The sequence below is a fragment of the Vombatus ursinus genome, unplaced genomic scaffold (genome assembly GCF_900497805.2).
Source record: "Vombatus ursinus unplaced genomic scaffold, bare-nosed wombat genome assembly UNPS02014863.1, whole genome shotgun sequence".
NCBI classification, from domain to species: domain Eukaryota; kingdom Metazoa; phylum Chordata; class Mammalia; order Diprotodontia; family Vombatidae; genus Vombatus; species Vombatus ursinus.
Window position 1 is genome coordinate 478,980 of NW_020954641.1, and position 15,709 is coordinate 494,688.

At 39.6% G+C, this 15,709-nt stretch overlaps 1 pseudogene; it reads right to left on the bottom strand.

Moving 5' to 3' along the window:
- Positions 1-296: 296 nt before the first annotated feature.
- Positions 297-15,709, bottom strand: part of LOC114027569 — an 80,900-nt pseudogene continuing 65,487 nt past the window's right edge.

Consider the following 15,709-nt stretch of genomic DNA (forward strand, 5'->3'; position numbering starts at 1 on the left):
GGGTCGATGATATCCCTTCTGACACTGAGATTCCATGTTTATGTAATACTATGTTGCTGCTGTTCTCTAAACTTCTTCATAAAACTTACTCTTCTAATCTTTAAAACATTTAATTTATGCTATTAAAGAACCCCACCATTGCCATTATTCAATGTCTCTCCACTACTCAACCCTCTCTCTAGCAATAGAACCCTCCTTCATAATAAATTAGTACAGGAAACAAAGAAACAACAACAATAACAAAATCCCAAACAAATCAACATGTTCTCCCTGTCTTAAAATATAGGTCTTACTTCTCACTGAGAGCCCACCAGCACTCTGTGGAGAGACAGGAGACATGCTTCACAGTCCGCCTTCTGAAGTCAGGTACTGTTTCTATTAAAATGGCCATAGCTGATGATTGTTTATCAGTCAATCAACATCAGATCTTTACTTCACTTCACCTTGTTTTTACTAGGAGTCATAAAAGCCAATTCTTCAAATTTCTGGAATTTTTACACTTAAGCAGATTTCAACTCCTTCCAGTCTTGATGAATTGCTGTGACCAAAGAAATTTCACCACCCTGTAGACAACCTTCTGGTTATGATTATCTGGTTATAATTTTAAAAATTACATTCCTAATGACAGAAAAAAAGCTGTCACTATACTCATGCTGGAAGACTTTGTGCATTGGTTAGACCTCACCAGAAACTTGCACACACCTGATACAGCCTTTGAGAATCCAGGGCTACCTCCATGCCACAATGAGGCACCAGAGCAGCTCTTTAGTGGACGTGTAGAAACATATTAAAGTCTAAAGTCAGAACTAGTAATCTAAAATAAGACATAAGTCACTTGAAGGAAATATGATGAACAGAGATAAAAATACAACACAAACTCTTATACACTTCTTGTCACACAAACGTGTGTTCCTCTGTTTAGTATTTGAAAAGGATTTGAATAGGATGAATCATGAATGGGAAGGAGAGGATATATGAACAACTATGGATGCCTTTAAGGAGAAGGGTTAGAGCTGTAGCATGGCAGAACTGACAGGATTCATGGAATCCTCTGATCTTATAGACGAAAAATAATCATTGAGAATTTGAGTGACTTGTCCAAAGGTATGCAATTAGTTCATACATTTATAAAAACATTGATTGTTAACTCTGGAAGGAATTATTAACATGACTGTTGACTCTGGAAGGGATATGTCAATTATACTGTCCAATTACTTTTATACACTAATTTTATACATATGCAAACAAGCTATGGAAGCATGTAACTAATTCTCTTCACATGGGAACAGAGGCCCAAAGTGTTGGCCCTATTGATATAGGTTACATGGTGTCATGGAAGGAGCACTGGGTTCAAATCTTGGCTTTGTCTCTCCCTACCTTTATAGTTTTAGATACTTCTTTTTACTGCTTTATGCCTCAGTTTTCTTATCTACTGATCTGCTGTTGGGGTAAACTTTAAGGGAATGGAACAATGGTTTCTCACTCCCATTCAAGAATATGTCTCCATTGTGTTAACTACTGAATTCTGCCCCACCCTGACCCTGTCCCTACTAACTTTCTTCCCTTTTATTTGATGTCTGTACTTACTTAACAGCAGTGCAGAAAGTACATTTATTGGGATATGTTTTCCCATTAGAACCACATATTGGTAAGTATTCTAGAGTGCATGGTTGGTACTCTCCTGGTGGCAGTTTTTCATAACCTTTGCAATCAACCTGAAAAATCAGTAATAACCATCATCTCCTTCGTGTGTCATAGGATTTTTACACAGTTAAGTTTCTAAAAACTTGGAGATGCTTAGGGATTTGGATCTGAAAAGGAAAATGGTCAGGAAATACTGTGAAAATCGTACCTACAATCTTTACATAGAACCCCTGAGACCAATTCCCCCCTCCCCTAACCCTTGCCCTGTATTTCATAGTCATGGAGGGGTGAGGAGCTGTGATCTCCAGAAATCCAATCTCCTATTCAACAGACATTTATTTACCATCTAGTAGATGCAGAGTAAGAGATAGAATGGCAGAATGGATAAATGGTCAGCTTTGGAGGCAGGAATACCTAGGTGCTAGCCCTGCTTCTTTTACATTGGTTGTATGATCATATTGACAAGTATCTTATCAACTCTTATGATTCTGACAAACCTCAACATCTATAAATTACAGCCTATGTGCTGATCTACATTGGTAGAGGATGTTTCTAGAGTAGGAGACCCCATAATATTGCTTTCTGATTTATGACCTTGAGCTTTACCTATCCTCTCTGGATATACTCTTGTCTTCTGCCATTGTGGACTTGGTTTCTGTTTATCCAAGGCATGACTTTAAAATTTACAACTGGAGAAAAGTCCATTGAAAGCTGACCCAGAATGCCTTCTGGGAATAAGCCTCTATATCTAATAAATTTTGTTCTCATCTTCTTTCAAAATAATTTAAATTTTGGCCCACTTTTATGTGAAATGCGATGCCATTACAAGATAGGAATGCGATAACAAAAAGGTTTGATGTTGAGGGAGAGAAGACTTACTTTTTCTTCTGACTCCACATCTGGAATAGAAATAAAGAAGGCAAAAGTATTAAGCAACATGACCTCTTGAATGACCCAACAATGCTCCTCCTCCTGCTCCCTTAGTCTTAGGAAACTTTTTCCTCTAATGTGACAAGAAACTCCATTTAATATAATGGAAGGAAGTAACTTCTTTCTTCTACTTTCACCATGCCTTATTTTCTATCTCTTTAAAATGAAGGGAATTTCCTAATTAAACTCTGAAGACCCTTTCAAGTTTAAAGTTCTATGTTCTAGAATCTGTTATATTTCTAACAGGTTGGATTCTATCTACTAAATCCATTTCTAGCTCTGTTATTAATGTCAAAATTCCATTTTATCTCTACATGTACATTTTTAATGATTTCTTCCAATGCCAACATTTTATACTTTACGATCCTTCTGCCTTTAATATTGTAAGTTCTAAGGTCCCTTTAAGCTCTTATAATCTCAGTTCTGTCTCCTAGGGTCTCTTCCAGCCCTGATATTCCATGATTCCTCTTGGCAGATCCAAAAAAATAAATGTATTTCTTTTTAAAACTGTCATTCTAAACAGGAAGTACGCCCACTTCTCACATGTTTTTATACTGGAACTGTCTGGGTCAATCATTGTAAGAGGACAGCAGATATTAGGGGTCAGGAAAGATATACTCATGGAAGATGGATATCAGTGTCAGCATCAGGAACAGGCATACAGCTGCTGCCTTCGTGGTGTAAGTATTGGCAAGGTGAGTGGAGTGAAGTGAACCCAAGTGAGCTGCTGTTCTGAGCTCTGCTTCTGTGAACCAGCATTATATATAGGTAGGAATCCACCTTGATTGTGAAATTAGCTTGTATGAATGCAGGAAGCTGGAAACAAATTCCAACTGACTTCTGAATGACTTGCTTATGAAAAAGTTAACCTGGAGCTAAGAGCCAGAAATGAAGGGGTATTCACCAGACTCCTGGGTCCTGTCACATGTAATCTTGTGCTAGTCGGGTTTCCCCAAAACATGTAATCAGTAGAATATCCTTTTAGAGTAACAGATCATACAGATCTTGCAGGAAACCAGGAAGAATAATTAGGCTGATCACCATAAACCTAGGACTGTGGGTTAAGAGGGAGCCTTTATCTGAGCCAGGACTTTTTTTTAAAGGTAGATTGAAGTAGCGATTTTTTAAAATTTTAGTTTCTTTTGAAGCAGTGATTTTTAAAACAAAGGAATCAGAACTAGAACACGTTAAATTTTTTATCCTTTCTTTACAGGCTTACCTAGACCACTTTTGATTAAGAAAGCTGTAGAAAATTAGTAACTACCATAAGTTAACACTAGGAGGTATCCCCTGTCAATTTCCCAAAAGTTACTGGTTGTAGCATGTTGGAAATGCCCTGCTCAGAGTCTATGCTGGCCCTGGTTGGAATCAATCAGGGAAGATTTAGTCCACAGGTAGGTTTTCCCTGTATTTCTTTGTAAACTCTTCAGCATTCGTACAGAGTTGTTCAAGGTCCTTAGAGTCCTCTTCAGTTAGGTCATCCAGCAGGGTGTGCTCAGGCTGGGGGTTGTTCACTAGTGCTATGAGGGACTGAATGACGTGGTCAGTTTTGGTTGGGGCTTGCAGTGGGTCTTAGGGCTCTAGGCCAGGCAAGAGAGTGGAGCAAGAGCCACCTTCTGAGCCAGGATTGTTGAGCTGGCAAGTCAGTCAATAAACATTTACTAAGCACCTATGATACAAATAGAAATGAAAATAAAGACAGTCCCAGCCTGCAAGCAGTTTACAATTTGATCTGGGAAAACACACAAAAGGAAGCAGAAAAGGTGGGGAAGATAAGGTGCTGGGTATGGATGCATGATGAAGAGTTCCAGAGAAATCTAGAAGCAGTGTAGCTGGAGGGAAATGTGGAGAAACACTATGCTTTGCCCTGGATTCCTGGCTCTGCACTCTAGTCAGAGGTCCAAGCAAGGGGGTAGCGGGTGATGATGAGATGGTTGGATCAGGATGATTCGATCTTGCAGGATAATGAGGTTTCCCAATGATGAGTTTCTGAGGAAGGAAGATATGATGCAAAGTTCTAGAGAAGTTCAAAACCTGGTTGGAAATGTGGAAGAAATCTAGAAAGCCTAGATTTCTCCCAGTTCCTGATTGGGGGTGACAGACTTCAAAACCAAGACTCTGAGAGAGTCTGGTTCTTTGTTATTGCTGAAAAGAGTAACATACCAGGTGCAAAGAGTACTGTAATACCCAGTCAAACCAGCAGTATTTAGATTCTTAATTTCTTTCTTATTTAGCTTTTTGTTGTTGTTGCTGTTTAAGTTTGACTAGACTGAAAGGGGATACATTGAGGTTTATTATCATAGTTTTATTATTATAGCTTTCCTCTTTATTTTTCTCAGATTTGATTAACTTATCATTTAGGTACAAAGATGCTATCTTCTTATATTTTTCCTCTCTGCCCCCCTCTACCACTCTTTAGAAAGATGAAAGAGGTGGTTAAAGAGAAGTGTGATCAATACAACTGATCTGTAATCGAACTGAATCCTTCCTCTCCACTGATCCCCCTTTCTTCCCCTTTCCTAGGTCTTGTCACTGGTTCTTAATCTTTCTTTCTTTTGTTTTATTTTCTCCTTTACAATCCACCCTCTGAAATGTGCTTTCCTTGTGACTATTCCTTCTTCATTTCTACTTTCCTTCTTAAATGTCTTTAAATGCCTTCCCCTCCCCCATGTTGGTACATTTCGATTTTGAACTTCATGTTTTTCTATACCAAATCTCTCTCTCTCTCTTTCTCTCTCTCTGTCTCTTCTCTCTCTGTCTCTGTCTGTCTGTCTCTCTCCCTCCCTCCTCAACCCTTTAGTATCTGGTTCAGATGAGGCACATATGATGCCTACTACCTACAACTCATTCTTCTAAGTCTGGGGACCCTTCTTCTCATGTACCTCAATTTTGAGAAATAGCAAATTCCATCTTTCTTCCTCTTTTCTTTCCTAGTGTCTTTTCCTGCTTTTTCTTTGGTCTCTTAAGACATCAATACAGAAGGACAGTACCCACAGACCTTTTGTATTCCTTAACTCCCTCTGTGACCTTGAAGACTTTAAGGTTTTGAAGAGACATTTGTTTCTTCTTCCCTAATTAATTAATTAATTCTTTATCATCATGTAGCCCAGGAATTTTCAAGCTAGATTTTAGTGGAATCTGTGGATTTGGACGGGAAAAATAATTTGATATAATTTGTTTTCTTGGTAATCCCATGTATTTTATTTTATGTATTTAAGAATAGCACCCTAGGAAAGGGTCCAGAGGCTTCACTGGACTGCCAAAGGGTTTCATGACATAAAAATGATAAGAATCCATGATTTAGTTCCTTTCAATTGCCTGAATGTATGTTTTCCTTTCTAGGTTTGTCTTGACTCCTGTGTTTAAATGTTAAAAATTCTACTCAGCTCTGGTCTTTTCCACAGGAATATTTGAAAGTTATTTACCTAATTAAAGGCACATTTTTTTTCCTTTCAATTTTGTTAATTTCCTGATGGTTGTTCAGAATTTCTGTTTTTCTGTTTACTTGTTTTTAATTTAATGCTCATTTTTTAAAGTTCCCTGTCTTGACTCATCTATCTGTTCTTCACTTATTGATGAAAGTATTTAAATACATAAATTTTCTCCTAAAGACTGGTTTGGTTATCTTCAAACATTTTGTTATATTGTCTTATCATTGTAATTTTCTTTGATGAAATTATATACTATTTCTATGATTTGTTCTCTGACCAACTAATGTTTTTGCATTATATTATTTAGTCTATATTTAAGTTTGAACCCTTTCTTCAAGTCTTCTAAAATTATGATTATATGTTTAATATTTCTTCTTTTATGAATTTATGAGAATTATTATATTGTACTTTATTACATAACCCCCAGTTTCCCATTCCCTCACTCTCATTTGCTTCAACCCTCCTTGCCTCCATTCTACCACCACTCGGTGTCCTGCTCCAGATCTGCCTATCCTGTTCTCTGTGCCCTCTAGAATATGGGGTCCATAATTAGCAAATATTCTTACCTCTTAAACATTTTTTCCTCATCATTCCCATCTTTCTGATACTGATGGAGATGTGGCTCCTGCTTTATGCCATCCTGTCTAGCACTAGGTGATTTCTAGAGCATTTCCATTAGAGCATTTAGTGGAAGAAGACCCAGGCTTCCGTCATGGCTCTGTCCTCAGCTGTATGAGCTGGGAGCAATTACTGCTCTGTTCTGGACTTGAGCTTGCCCATTTGCAAAATGGACATAGCAACCTTTGTTCTATTTATTTCTAAGGGGCTGCGATGGGGCACTAATTATATAGTAGGTCCAAAAGTGCTTGAGAAAGTACAAAGCACTGAATGAATACAAAGTATGCTTATCATTTTATAAGTATTTTTTTCTGATATACTTTTTCTTGAGTGTGGATAACTTGGAAAACAGGTTGGGGTAGCTGAAAACAGACTGGAACTAGAATTAGAGACCTAGGGTTGAAGTTTCCTCTGAAACTGACTAGCCATGTGGTCATGAGCAGGTCACTTTTCTCTCTCCTAAGGCTCTGTTCCCTCTTTTGTAAAATTGGGAAAATAACTGTCTCACAGGAGTGTTCAATCAATCAATATGTATTTCTGAAGTGTCTATCCTATGTTAGGAACTATTTTAAGATACAAACACAAGTTGTATGTGCTCTCAAAGAACTTATGTTCAAATGGGAGACACAATGCATACATATAGAGGTATAGAAAGGACACATAAATCAGAGACAATGTAACCTTGCCATGGAAAGGCACTAATTGCTGAGGAGATCAGGACAGACTTCAGCAGAAGGTGAATGAGTCTTGAAGGAAAGCAGGGATTCCAAGAGATAGTGAGGGAGAGCATTGTAGGCACTGTGAACAGCCAGTGCAAAGGGATGGAAAGAGGAGATGCAATGTGTGGTGTGAGAAGAGTCCAATAGTCCGATATGGCTGGACTGTAGAGCATGTGGAGGGGAGTGATGTGGAGATTGGAGAAGCAAGGAGGGGCCAACCTGTGAAGAGCTACAGAGGGCAGCAAAGGAATCTTATATTTGATCCTAGAGTTAAAGAAAACCACTGGAGCTTTGAAAACTACTTGAGTAGAGGAGTGACATGGTTAGATCTGTGCTTTAGGGAAATCATTTCAGCAGCTGGGTGCGGGAAGGACTGGGGAGATGAAACACTGGAGACCAAGAGGAGAATCAAATATTGGAATGGTCAAGGTTGAAAGGGGATAAGGGTTTAAATGAAGGTGGTGACTGTGTAAGTGTAGAGTAGGGAAAAGCCATAATACATAGTAAGAAGTGAAAAGCCATTAACTTAAACTCTGTGAAAAGTAGAACATGGCGATCTGTCAAAAATCATGATTTAGATACTGAATCATAATTTAGATAATTAGATATTGTGACTGATGAAAGCCATAACATGGACACAGTGACCAGTTCATGACCAGTACATGATCAGTACACAATTCTGCATTTCGGCATTTAACCATCAACATTGGTGTAGGAAATGTGGTTGGGAATATTGCTTCTGCAAGTCTCTCATCAGGGTAATGAGTAGCTGCTGGGGTATTGACAACTGTAGGCTGTTGACAAGGAAATGTGGGGAATGGGAGCTCTAATTAGGGTCAGAGATTCACTTGGGGCAATTAGGCAATCTGGATAGGCTGTAAACCCTGCATGACCCAGCCAATGGGGAAATAGCTCAGGGAACTGGGATTCGGGCCTAGGAATTAAAAACATTTCCCTCTCCCTTCTGTAAGGTGTGCCCACACGTGGGACACTTGACCTTGCTAGGCCATTAATAAAAGTTTTTCTAGTTCACCAATGGCTTCATGGAACTTTTGTTGCTAACATTGATTTAATATCCAAACTTGGAAATGAGCTCATTTCTAAGCAGAAATCTAAAATATCCACCAATCAATAGTGATGTACTCTCTGGCTCCACCTCCCTTTGTTTGATTTCTATAATTAGGATTAGGCTTTCCTGGGATTTTGCAGGGATTCAAACTGTGATCTGGCCAGTGCCCCAGAATGAAAATTATTAACTCTTGGCAGGGATCCATTGTACTGCTCCCAATGTTAAGTAACCCAATTGATTCAACTACTACCTATAATCAATCTGGAGCTCCTTGGTTCTCCCTGGTCCTTGGTATTGGACTTATCCCACTGTTTGGGGCAGGAGATGCAGGATTCCCTAGGTGGGGGAATTCCAGGTCTTATAGAAGGGATGTCATGGAAGTAAAAATGACAAAATTTAGTATTAGATACATAAGGTTAGCAAGATCAAAAATTGAATGCCACATCAAGGTTGTGAATTTAGGTAATTAAATGGTTTAGGATTGCCGCGGTCGCTGCAGTGGTGAGCATGAGACCAGCTCAATACTCTTAACCCGGAGGCGCATTGATGAGGCGGGAGACAGCAAGAAGGCAGAAGCTCCGTTTATTAAGTGCTAGTAGCTTTCTTTTATATTCTTAGTAACACCTGATCAAAGCATGATCTACACCTGATAGCCAATCACCAAGTCTGCTGGACACCTGCAGCCCTCGTGTCAGGTGTATGAGTAAGGACTTTTCTCCCAATGAGAGGAGAGCCGAGCCGAGCCGAGCCGACCGTGGGAGCTGCGTGTCAGCAAAAGAGAGGTCTTGTGAGACTTCCTTGTATTTGCCACGCAACAGGTTGTGACCCTCAGCTTCTGCCAAGAGAAGCTAGAACTCCCATGAGAAAATTACCCTAACAAGGTTGGTGATGTTTATTGACAGTAATAGGGATATTTGGAAGGGTAATATGCTTTAGAGGAAAGATACTTTCTTTGGACAAGCCTGAATTTCTGGGATATCCATTTTGAAAAACCAATAGGGAGTTGGTGATGATTAACTGGAGCTCAAGAGAGTCAGAACTAGATATATAGATCTACTAGTCATCTGCTCTGAGTTGATCGTTGAACCTACAAGGACTGAAATGGTGACCACATGAGGGAGTATAGTGAGAAAAGAGAAGAGGGTCAGTGCCAGAATCTCAGGGATAAGCCCAGAGTTGGCTGGGATGACATTGAGGGTGATGTAGCAAAGGAAACTGAGAAGCAGTGAGATGGCTAGGAGGAGAATGGAAAGAGAGCAGTATCATGAAAATCCAGAGAGAAAGGGGTGGTTAACACTGTAGTATGCTGCACAGGTGAAGAAGGATGAGGATTAAGATTCAAAAGCTAATTGGTATGGTAAGTAAGATACCATAGGTAACTTTAGAGAAAACAATTTCATTTGAATGATTAGGTCAGAAGTCAGATTATAGAGGGCTTAGCAGAGAGTGAGAGGAGAGAAAGTGGAAGTACCAACTGGAAATAGCTTTTTCAAGGAGTTTGGCTGAGAAAGAAAAGAAAAAAAGAGGATGACAATAAATGGGGATGACCTAGAGAGGGTTTTTTCTTTTAAAGGTAGAAGGATTCTTAGGTAGCTTTGTAGGCAGAGAATCACAGAATTTGAGAACTGAAAGGGGCCTCAGCAGACTTCTAGTCCAACCCACATAAGAAAGAATGCCTATATTAAAATATATGACAAATGGCCATCGAGCTACTGCTTGAAGACCTCCCAGGAGGGAAACCCACCATGTCTTGAGACAGGTCATTCCACTACTGAACAGCTCTCATTGTGAGGAATTTCTTCCTTTCACTATGCCTAAATTTTCCTCTTTTTCATTTCCAATTATTGCTCTTGGTTGTGCTACAAGGTTTGGAGCTAGATATAGGTCAAATAACCATGACCAAGCCTGTTTTCCAGGACAGTCACTAAGATAAAGCAACATTTAATTTTACAATTTTCTAGAATCAGAGTGTTCTTGAATTCTCAAATCAGGGAAACTTAGAATTCTAAAACACTAGATCTTAGAATCAAGAGTCTAAGAAAATGTATTGTTGAGTGTTAGAATATTAAAATTTTCCAGATATCACTCCTTCATCTTCCACTCAGCCTGTGCCCTCTACCTATCTATCTATACATACATATAATTTTTTTCCCTCCCACTACCCTAATACTGACAAAGGACTCGAGTTACAAATATCATCTTTCCCTGCAGGAATGTAAACCATTCAACCTTAATAAGTGCCTTATGATTTCTCTTTTCTGTTTGCCTCTTCCATGTTTCACATGAGTCTTGTATTTGAAAGTCAAATTTTCTATTCAGCTTTGGTCTTTTCCACAGGAATGCTTGAAAGTCCTCTATTTCATTGAATGACCATTTTTTACCCTGAAGGATTATACTCAGTTTTTCTGGGTAGGTGATTCTAGGTTGTAGTTCTATCTCCTTTGCCCTCTGGAATATCATACTCCATGCCCTCTGGACCCTTAACGTAGAAGCTGCTAAATCTTGTGTTATCCCGATAGTGTTTCCACAATACTTCAATTGTTTCCTTCTGGCTGCTTACAATGATTTCTCCTTGACCTGGGGATTCTGGAATTTGGCTGTAATATTCCTAGGAGTTTTCCTTTGGGGATCTCTTTCAGGAGATGATCAGTGGATTCTTTCAATTTCTATTTTGCCCTCTGGTTCTAAAATATCAGGGCAATTTTCCTTGATAATTTCTTGAAAGATGATGTCTAGGCTCTTTTTTTGATCATGGCTTTCAGATAGTCCAATAATTTTTAAGTTCTCTCTCCTGGATCTATTTTCCAGGTCAGTTGTTTTTCCAATGAGATATTTCACATTCCCTTCCATTTTTTCATTCCTTTTGATTAGTGCTACAGTGCCTTGATTTCTCAAATTGTCCCTATATTCCAATTTCTCCATTCTAATTTTTAAGGAAGTATTTTCTTCAGTAAGCTTTTGGACTTCCTTTTCCATTTGGCCAATTTTGCTTGTTAGGGCATTCTTCTCCTCATTGGCTTTTTGGACCTCTTTTGCCATTTGGATTAGGCTATCTTTTAAGGTGTTATTTTCTTCTGTATTTTTTTGGGTGTCCTTTAGCATCACTCTCAGTTTTTCCTCTACTTCTCTTACTTGCTTCTCAAAATCCTTTTTGAGCTCTTCCATGGCCTGGGACCAATTCATATTTTTCTTGGAGGCTTTGGATGTAGGAGCTTTGGCTTCATTGTCTTCTTCTGGTTGTATGTTTCTTTGTCACCAAAGTAAGATAATATATAGTCTGACTCTTTTTGCACTGCTTGCTCATGATCTCAGCCAATTACCTGAGTTATAAACTCTTTGTTAAGGTAGGAGTCTGTTTCCAGTGTGGAGAATGTACTGTCCCAAATTTCAGGGGTTTTGTGCAGCTGTTTTCAGAGATACTTCTAGGGACCTGTAAATTTTCAGTTCTTCCAAGGTGCTATGGCCAAGGGCGAGGTGTTTACTCCTTTCCTGGCCTATGCTCTCTTCTATGAGTATTCTTTTCTGTTCTGGAACTGTGAAGAGGGTTTCCTCTCCACAGTCACTACCAGCTCCACCATGCCAGCACTCCTCCTAATCCTGGGATCGCCAACCAGAACTGTGACCTAGATCCAAGCACGGGCAAAGCAAGAGATTCCTGCCTCAGCACAGGCAAAGAGATCCCTTCAATACCTCTCTGATCAGCCACTCGATTCCCCCTCAGTCTGTGGGCCAGAAGCTTAGGAGGTAGCGGGGGGCCCACGCTTGTGACTTGTGACTGAGACCTAGCTTCCCTCTCACTGAAGTCACAGACTTTTCCCACATAGGATTTGGCTAAGGAGGGAATAAAATACACAATGGGGTATGGAAATCTATCTTACCCTACAGGAAAATAAAGGGGGAAAGGGACAAGAGAGCAGGGGGTCGATAGAGGGGAGGACAGATTGGGGGAGGGGATAATCAAAAGCAAACACTTCTGAGGAGGGACAGGGTCAAAAGAGAAAATAGAAGAAATGGGGGGTAGGTTAGGATGAAGGGAAATATACTTAGTTTTTCACAACAGGACTACTATGGAAGTGTTTTGCATGATTACACATCTATAACCTGTACTGAGATGCTTGCCTTTTCAATGAGGGTGGGTGGGGAGAGAGGAAGGGAGAAAATTTGTAACCCAAAGTTTTAAAAACACATGTTAAAAATTAAAAAAAGAAAAGAAAAAATAAATACTGAAAAAAAATTTAAAAAAGAATTAAAAAAAGAATATTAAAATTGCGCTTCTAATCAATTCTAGAATTGTGGGAAGGGACCTGGAAGCCAGGCCATATGAGGATTCAGTTAAAGAAAATGTCAATGTTTACCCTGGAGAAGAAAAGACATTTTATTGTTTAACTTGGGAGAAGCCCCAGGTGCCATCTGGTCTCATGAGCACCTGGACAAGAATAGCTCCCCGTAAATACCTAACAACCAGTCTTTTGACTTTCTTTGAACCCCTTTAGTGGGTGGGAGAAGTTTGCTAATTGGTAGGGAATGAGTCCAGGCAGAATATCATTGGAGGGAAGGAGCAGCAGCCTGTTTCATTGTTAGATCACTAATTTTTAGGCAATTTCCCCCAATATCAAGCATTTACCTCTTTGTAACTTCTATCCATTGCTCCTAATTCTACCCCATTGAACCAAACAGGAGAAGTCTAATCCTTAACACATGATGACCTTTCAAATACTACCATGTCCTTCCTAAATTTTCTCTTCTCCAGGATTCAATTCAAGAATCCTCATATGTCATGATTGAAGACCATTCACAATCTTGGAGTATCTTCTGTGTACTTTCCCCAACTTATCAATGTTCTTCCTTAAATGTGGCATCTAGTACTGCAGACCAGCACAACTAGGAAGTAGGTAGGGAGCAAAAATAAAATCGGCTAAGCTTCTTTGCCACAGACAGATTTTTAGGGGCTCCCTTTCCATGTAAAGGTATAATGATGGTTTGCTGCTATGGGTCACATGACAAACTGGAGAGAGTGCACAATAGCAACCCACTGGCCAAGTTACATGATGGGCACAATAGTGACTAGTGGAAGGCAGGTTAAGTGGGGCATGACAAAGCACTTGTTACATCTTTATTTTACCTCCTCTACATTTTTTGTGGGCTGCCTAAAATCCTTTGGTGGGCTGTAAGTGACCTTCGGGCTGTAGGTTGTGCAGGCCTGTAGTACTGAATGCATTACTGTCAATGTTGTGTGACCAGAGCAGTGTATAATGGAATTATAACCTCCCTAGATTGAACATGTTCTTCTGTGAATGAAGCCTAAGGAAGCATTATCTTGTTTTGGGCTGCTATACTAGACAGTTAATCCATAATGAGCTAGATCACTAACAGCCTTACATCTTTTAAAGATGAACTGTAGTAGGCTAGTCACACTTTCACCTTATACTTGTGAGGTTGATTTTCTGAACCCAAGTGTAATATTTTACTCATATGTTTCTTAAAATTTTATCTCATTAGATTTGACTTACTGTTCTAGCCTGTCAATATCTTTTTGAATCATGTCCCTCAGTGTGTGCTTCCTCTCCCTCCTGGCTTTTTTGTCACCTGAAAATTTGACAAGCATGCCATCTTTGTCTTTATGAAAGTCATTGATAAATTATCAGCCAGTGAAGATAAAGCACAGTTCCCTAGAGGCCCCCATTAAGGACCTCTTTCCAAGTGAGTTGATATTCAAGCACGAATGATTGGAGTGGTATGATGCAATTTGGAGTCCAAGGACCTATCTTCAAATTGTGGCTCTGCCATTGGCTATTTTTGTGATGGGCTGCAGGTCATTTAGCTCTCTAGCCATGTGCCCTTCCCTTTCCTCATCTGTAAAATGAAGGCATTGGATCAATGACCTTGAAAGTCTCTTCTAGCTCTAAATCTTTGATACTGTGAGTTTTCTTTGGCTCTGAAGCCACCTCCTCCCACTCGTGTGGTTTGTGACTCCCTGTTTTGTCTACAAGAATAGCATGTGATCCTTTGTCAAATATTGTTCTATAATGTAAGGCAGTCTATATTTGCAGTAGTTTATTGACCTCACCAGGTTTATTGCCGTGTTGAAAAAGGGGATGCGTGTTAGGCGTGTTCTGTTCTTGATGAATCTCTGTTAGTTCTTTGTGATCATAAATTTCATGTCAATAAGGAATTAGACTTGTTTGGTTTGGCTCCAAAAAGAAGAATGAGGTAGGTGATAGTTATAGGATAACTGTTTGGGTTCAATGTAAGAGCTTTCTAATAAGAAAATCTGTCCCCAAAACAAAATGGACAACATTGGGGAAAAATGAGCTTCTTGTCCTCAGCATTTTTCAAGTAGAGATTGTGTAATTCCTTCCTGGGATATCTGCAGAAGGGACTTTTGGCCTGGTTGGGAGGATGGACTCAATGTCCTACAAATTTGTTCTGTGGAGTGGGGTTTAGACTTGTGATTTCATCTGTGGAGGGAACTGTCACTAAATATGCTCCCTCAACTCATCCAGGACCTTACCTGCTCAGAAACCTACAGTACTAGAGAGTGCCCTGACATTCTAACAGTCAAGCAGATCTGGATTCAAATCATACCTCAGACACTTAGAGGAATAGGCATTCTGAATCTTCTCCACATCAGCTTTTTCATAGAGCTTCAGAACTAGAAAACATATTAGAGACTATCTAGTCTTGTTTTAAGGCAGCTAGGTAGGGCAGTGGTTAGAGTGCAAGCCCTGAAGATAGGAAGACTCATCTTTATGAGTTCAAATCCACCTTCAGATACTTATTAGTTGTGTGACCCTGGGCAAGTCATTTAACCTTATTTGCTTCAGTTTCCTCATCTGTAAAATGAGCTGGAGAAGGACATGGTAAACCACTCCAGTATCTTTGACAAGAAAACCCCAAGTGGGATCATGAAGAATCAGATGTGACTGAAACGACACAATGATCTTGTTTTATTCTCATTTTCCAGATGACACTACCAAAGCAGAAAGAAAAGTCATCCAATCCTCATACCATTAAATCTCAGACTTGAAGGGAATTTCAGAGGCCTCTAGTCCAACCTTTACCTGAGCAGGAATCCTTTCTACAGCATCCTTGAATGGTGGTCAGAGGACCCTTTGCTTCAAGAATTCTGTTTACCTGCTGATGCAGCTCATGCCACTTTTGGGATGATTCTCATTGCTAGGAAATTTCTCCTTTAAAGGAGCTGAAATCTGCCTTTCTGAAATAGCTACCCAGTTTTCCTATTCCCATGCTTCTGCTTGGGACCAAATAGAACAGGTCCCCCTCACTCAGCCACAGCC